This window comes from Tachysurus vachellii, chromosome 1, assembly GCF_030014155.1.
Source record: "Tachysurus vachellii isolate PV-2020 chromosome 1, HZAU_Pvac_v1, whole genome shotgun sequence".
NCBI lineage: Eukaryota > Metazoa > Chordata > Actinopteri > Siluriformes > Bagridae > Tachysurus > Tachysurus vachellii.
The window spans coordinates 39,981,311-39,988,810 of record NC_083460.1 but is presented as its reverse complement, the minus strand read 5'-3'; the positions used below and the strand labels follow the sequence as shown (position 1 = coordinate 39,988,810).

Below are 7,500 nucleotides of genomic sequence, written 5' to 3'. Positions count from 1 at the left end.
ACAGGCGTAACTCCCAAAGCAGATTTTAAAAACCGGTTCTGGTGTTTTTTTTAAACATTCAGATGCAAATCGCAATGAAGTTTTTGCCAAGACACAATAAAGCTCGAATGTAACGACAGCTTTATTAACACTACAACTTCGCTTTCGTTCCACCGACGCTGGCTCTTCTCCGTGACTCACGGTGCAGGCTGCGAACCTTCTTTTAGCCTAAAAACCTCTTATTAAATTTGGGTCTGATTTCCTTTCAGCTTTACAGAGCACCACACCAGAGACTTTCTCCAATTCCCTCTAATCCCAACAAACCACAGCCACAATCGCGATCCCAGACGGAGAGAGTAACACGTCGTTGTGTTAAAAGAGAGAACGGCGAAAGAGAGGAAGGGAGAAACAAAAAAAAAGATTAAAAGTCCAGTCTGATAATATTAAAACAAACTGTACGGAAAAAGGTTTTCATTTACGACCCATTCAGAGATGGAGGATATATAACGATATCTTTATTTTTTTTGTAATTCACTGTTTTTATTTTGATAGAACATGTAATAATACAACACAACAGAAAGAGAGTAAACCTTTTTAAACTAATACCCTCCCACAACCACCCCCCCCATCCCACCCCTATCCCACTGCACCCCAGGACTCATGTAAATACAAAAGTACAACAGAATAAGCTCAAAGAAATATACACAAAAATATACACAACCGAATAACAACTTTAGACTAAATAACCAAAATCTTCGAGGCTATGGAAATCCAGTTCTGCCACATAGAAAGAGTAGCAGGCTACAACGATATCTTTAGTGTTGCGCCGTGTCGTGTTATTACTGACGCTTGCGTGCTGTCGTCGCGAGTGTTGTCATGAGCTTCGTTTTGAACCGTAAGCTCCGACTGTAAATTCAGACGTATTAACTATCTAAAAATATACTGTAGTAGCTTTGAAGGTGATTTGAGACGTAAAATTCAAAAACTAACTAACAGGAAAACCGGATCGCATTATTACACGGGCATTCACTAAATTCCAGGGGTTTCGTTACCAACGATGTCAAGTGGGCGTGGTTTCTGGAGGTCTTGGAAAACGCCCTTTTTAAAAAAAAAAAAAAAAAAAAGCATACCTACGATGGACAATGAAGGATCTATTATGCTTTATTATCTTACAGTTAGGCTATTTTACGTAAACAAATAAACAACCAAAAACTACGGTTAGGGTTAGATTTTCAAATAGGCCACGCCTACCCGATGACGCAATATCTGTTTTGAGCTGTTCTGAAATCCCTGGAAATAAGTGCATCCCTTATTACACGATAACAGTCTAGTACTCATATATGTAATGTGACCCAGAAAGCTCAAAGCTCACATTTTTATTGATTTTGTTTTTTTTAATACGGTAAAATAACTGAATGAAAAAAAAAGAGGGTTAGGGTTAGGGTTGTGATTGTGAGTTTCTCTTATGACCTGTTTTGTAAATCAAAGCGACCCCTACGTGGGGTCACGGCCCCGGTTATGATGCCCGTGAGAACAGGAACTGACTTGTTTCGTGGACGTTCTAAGACAGCACAATAGCGAATGTTAGCATACGGTGATAAGAGTGAGACGCATCCGTGTTTAACTGTAGCTGCTGGTCGACTCTTACGGCTTGAGGAAACATTTTAAAGTGTGCTTTTTATGTGATCGCAGTAACTGTGACAAGTTCTGACTGTCACATATCATATATAAAAAATGATATGATACTGATTTTAAGCTGAATAATCTTGAGGAGTGTTTTAAAATATGGGCTGATTGAAGGATCTGGGTTCAAGCCCCAGCACTGCAAAGCTACCACTGATGGGCCCTTGACCGAGGCCCTTAACCCTCACTGCTCCAGTGGTGCTGTATCATGGCTGAACCTGTGCTCTGACCCCGAAATCCAAAGTTGGGATACGTGAAGAAAGAATTTCACTGTGCTGTAACGTAGATGTGACAAAATACAGGCTTCCCCGAACCCACATGTTAAACACTGCAGACTTCAGCACATATATAGATTAATGCAGCGAAATTCTTTTCTTTGCAGGAAGTTGGGGTCAGAGCAAAGGGTCAGACAGCAGTGAGGGTTAAGGGCCTTGTGGAAATGCCCAACAGTGGCAGCTCTGCAGTACTGGGACTTAAAGCCACAACCCTCTGATCAGTGACCCAGAACATTCACCGTTAAGGCACCTGGCCGCGTTCTTCTCTCTGGGTCAAGCGATCGATGAAACGATGACGAGGAACGTTTGAAGGGAAGATGGTGGAGTTTGTTTCAGCCCTCGCAGCTCTTCGTCATCATGACTGTGTGTTTCAGCCTCGTCTTGCTACACGTGTGACAGAGTCAAGATGACCTTCTCCAGTCACACAGCCTCCAGTTGTTTGGAGAACGAGTGTATATTTTTGCAGGGAAAAGGAATGTCAAAAAACATGCAAAGAAAAAAAAATAGGAAAAGGAAAAGATAACTGCAGGCTAACAAAGAAACAAAAGACAACGAGCAGGTTTTACAGTAGACATGTGATTTGTGTGATGAAGTGAAAGGAATGCATTGTTTATCCCAGAGAAACTCCAGGCTTATAAACACTGAATTACTAACCTGCACTAAACCGGTGGATATGATACGTAATTAAAGGTTCGGTCCGTTCGGGTTCACGCTAAACTCTATCCGGTGTGTGTGTAAGTCTATGTTCAGTGTGTGTGTAAGTCTATGTTCAGTTACTATTAAGAAAGATTTTCCGTGCAGTGAAAAAAAGAAAAGAAACAGAAACCTAGTTTACGGTAAACTCGCATCATCTGCAGGTCTGTTGTTGATTTCATTAAATAAACAAAGAAATCTGGGCTTTATGGACGAGTTTGTGTAACGAGGGACTGACACCAAAACTGTACAAACTTTAGACTTATAGTTATGAATGAGTTTTAAAAAATAAAAATATTGTGTTGTTAATTGGAGACGTTGGTTTTAATCAAGAGATGGATTTTGTATTGAGCAAAAAATTCAGATGAAACTTAGTTATTATTATTATTATTTTTTATGTCTGACAGCTTAGACCCTAAATCCTTTTGTTTTCGTCTTTGGTCTGCATTTTCGATCCCTAATTTTTTCTCTAGGCTTAAAGGCAAGTATTTAAAGCTGACGTTACAGAAGCTACATAAAAGCTAATTTTTGCACTACTTGAGAAAACCCCAGAGGTGAACGGAATGTCCGACCGGTGAACGTCTACGATCACGTGCCAGATTAGCCGTGTAAATATTGATGTAATTCACCGACAGAATTCTTCCCTAAATCGGTATAAGGAATCTTTTCCAAACGTCTAACTTGATAGAGATCAGGCTGAAAAAAAAACCTGCACACAATGCGTATCCGATCTGAACAAACCTCCTTTTGTGTCGAATCGGGTGCCGGCCGAGGTGCTGACGGAGAGATTTAAATACGACGTGCTGCAAAATATTTGTGTCTAGGAGCACTAAAAGCCATCTTGAACCAAACATCTCGTATACAGAACTGACAGCCGACAAACAAACCCGTGTGACCAGGACAGAAGGTCAACGTGTTGCTCATCGGACCCAAAAAACCTCGTTCTGTGCAAAGTGACTCCAGAACGCGCGGCTTGGACGTACCGAGATGCAAAGTAAACACCAGGAGGTCAGGAACTGGACAGATTAAGGGACGTAGGAGTCAGAGGAGCAAGTCACCATGTCTGCTTTGTGGAATATAACAGCTTGACAAACAAAACCTTTAAATCCCCTGCTGCACAAACTGTGACTGAAGGAATGCAAACAATCGCGCTGCACCGGCTAAAGGTCGGAGATCGACAAGTCGGAGTCTCGCCGTGTCATTTTTCACTGAGAGATCTGAAATACAATCTTATGCAAACGTGGCAAACGGGAGAAATTTTGTCCCGGCGGTATCAAGACACCACCTCGAGATACACGACACATTAAAATGTATTAAATTCTTATTGTGACCTTGAATATCTACAACTAAAAAAAAAAAACACAACTTGTAGAAAAATGTGGACTCCTAGTGAGACTGGCGTTCGTTTTATCCTGAGCAGACGCAACAAACCCAGTGAGGAGCAGATGTTAAATATCTAACAGAATTCAATAACAAATGTTTTATCGTTTTATTACCAAGAACTGTGACACTACGTTACTGTGATATTCCTGGTATCTTCACAAACACTGTTTTCACGTGACTCATCCCTGTGGATGATAGTTTTGTTCCAGATCAACTGAGTACATAATGACACACATTAGAGGCCATAACTAGCAAAAGTCTTTGTTTTTCCTTTCTGATCGAAATACCAGAGAAAGAAAACACGCTTAAAAAATGACTCCAAAACACGATCGGCTGTGGAGGCGTCTAAATGTCAGAACGAGCTGGAAAAAAGATAAAAATCTATAACGTTATTATGATGTTAGTGTTAGTTACCCTGCATATTTGAAATGAAAATAAATAAATAAATAAGTTTCAGCCACAAACAAGACTTTTATTTTCCCCACTGGAACCTCTGTGATGATTTTTTTGGCTTTCACTATAAAGTCTGAGAACTTTTTTTTGTGTTGGAGGAAAAAAAAACAAAACAACTTCTCCTAGGATTACTATTATAAGCAACCGTAAGAGACTCTTTAACGCAATGACCTGGAGATAAAGGACATGAAATCTGTGTCAAAGGATAACTTGAATTTAAAAACAATCTAAAAAGAATTTTGCAGGTCCTGAGGTTTAAACAGTGGCCTGAACGCTGTAGCGCTTCCTGTGCACTATGGCTTGCAGACCTTGACCACAGAGAGTAAAAGGGAAAGATGACAACGCTTTGGAGGACAGCCAAGCTCGCTTGGCAAACCTGGGGAGAGAGTGAACCGCACGAGTAGATACGTTTATTACCACACACAAACGACAAGAGGCTGCGGCGGAGGCGTTGACACGCGTGTTTTTATTCCTTTTTATTCCTTCGGCTACAAACCGAGCTGCTGAACGTCATAAAAGTGGGACGAAGCTCTGAAGTCAAGATTGACCAAAAAACATAATGCATAAAAAAGATTTTACTGCCTAATTATCTACAGCGACTTTAAAGATTTGGACCCGCTGTAACGATAATAAAGGAGTGTAAGGATGCTGGATAAAACGAGAGTAAACGATCTGGTTAATGGGGCTGTAAAGCGTAATCAGTAAGGCGGTGAATGATTTTAAAAAATTGTGCAGGCTGGATTTAGAAAAGGTTATTAAAATGTGGATGTGAAGTTTGTGTCCTAGTTTCTTCCATGGACGAGAAGCACAATGTTTCCCAAACACACACACATACACACACACACACGTGGCCACGTGGACAGCGTGTGCTCACAGTAACTGAGTGAGCAGAAGCAACTAGCAGGCTGTGAGCCATAAAAAAGTCAGATCAATCAGTGGAAGGCAGAATCAGTCACAATCACCATGTCTCAACTTGTAGAAATTTTATACCAAACAAATCTGAACCCAGGACTATCCAGAATGTATGTGTGTGTGTGTGTGTGTTTCCCCATCACGTAATGCTGCCTGTCGAGAGGTTACTGGGTGAATAGTGATGGACGTGACCTGGCATGTCATTTACGTCAGAGCATGCTTGATGCAGTCACATGTCTCTCTTACAGGATGAAGCACTGAACACGAGACACAGTGACTTTGTTTTGATGGCAGATAGCCAAAGGGTGCCAATACTTTAATCTAAAGGTCAAAATTGATCAGAAAATGTTAAACCGTAAACACTATGTAATATTAATGTATTAGGGTAAACTCTAATTGGGTATGCATTATGGGAGGGCATTAGGCAAAATGTTATACCCTATGTACAGCAGTATGCATGAAGGGCACTAGGTATTATGTCATACCCTATGTAGTATGCTTAAAGGGCACTAGGTATTATGTCATACCCTATGTAGTATGCTTGAAGGGCACTAGGTATTATGTCATACCCTATGTATTATGTATGGAGGGCACTAGGTATTATGTTATACCCTATGTATTATGTATGAAGAGCACTAGGTATTATGTTATACCCTATGTAGTATGCATGAAGGGCACTAGGTATTATGTTATACCCTATGTAGTATGCATGAAGGGCACTAGGTATTATGTCATACCCTATGTAGTATGTTTGAAGGGTACTAGGTATTATGTTATACCCTATGTAGTATGCATGGAGGGCACTAGGTATTATGTTATACCCTATGTAGTATGCATGGAGGGCACTAGGTATTATGTTATAACCTATGTAGTATGCATGAAGGGCACTAGGTATTATGTCATACCCTATGTAGTATGCTTGAAGGGCACTAGGTATTATGTCATACCCTATGTAGTATGCTTGAAGGGTACTAGGTATTATGTTATACCCTATGTAGTATGCATGGAGGGCACTAGGTATTATGTTATACCCTATGTAGTATGCATGGAGGGCACTAGGTATTATGTTATAACCTATGTAGTATGCATGAAGGGCACTAGGTATTATGTCATACCCTATGTAGTATGCTTGAAGGGCACTAGGTATTATGTTATACCCTATGTAGTATGCATGGAGGGCACTAGGTATTATGTTATACCCTATGTAGTATGCATGGAGGGCACTAGGTATTATGTTATAACCTATGTAGTATGCATGAAGGGCACTAGGTATTATGTCATACCCTATGTAGTATGCTTGAAGGGCACTAGGTATTATGTTATACCCTATGTAGTATGCATGGAGGGCATTAGGTATTATGTTATACCCCATGTAGTATGCATGAAGGGCACTAAGCATTAGGCTATACCCTATGAAGTATGCATGAAGGGCACTATGATTTTCCTAATTAAGACATACCCTAGAAAAGCACCACATCAAATGCCCCGGCGTGACCTGAACTCTACGCTAACCAGCGCTGCATCTGGAAACAGAAAGACAGGAGCATGCAAAGCAGGACTCTTGATCCTTCCATCACGTCCTCCTGTTACCTCTGTGTCTCGGTTTAGCGTCAAACAGAAGAGAAAAGACAGAAAACACAAAAGAGATTTGTGCCTTCATCTCCTGCCAAGCCAGTAACACACATCACGCAGGAGTACGGTCCTGGGAGCACGAGAAATGACGGGATAAACGGCTGCGCGAACGTTTGCAAACGTTTCTGCCTCGGCTTTAGGTGAAAGATTGATAACGAGAAGAATAAATCACGGGTCTAGCCTTGATCTGCTTGCGTAAGCAGATCGCATACAAACATCATTCCTTTGGAAAGTTCGGGAAAATCGGACTTCTGGAGCGCCAAAAAAGTCTGTGCACGCTCTCCTTAATCTTTCCAGTCGATATAACAGACGTTTTATCGGATTTTATACAAACAACATAAAGTAATGCTCCTTTTTAATCAGTAACTTCCTGTTACATCAAATGAAAGAGGAATCAGAAGAAACTGAAAATGCTGAATAGTTTTCAGATGTCTAAAAGGCAGCACAGCTGGTCAATGAACTTTTGATTTAAGTTGCGTTCACAAAGCGA

The 7,500-nt window shown here is 40.7% G+C and overlaps 1 protein-coding gene across 2 annotated transcripts in view; it reads right to left on the bottom strand.

The window, feature by feature from the left end:
• The window catches only part of sbf2 (SET binding factor 2), a 115,468-nt gene that overhangs the window by 33,592 nt on the left and 74,376 nt on the right, over nt 1-7,500 (bottom strand). The window lies entirely within an intron of this gene.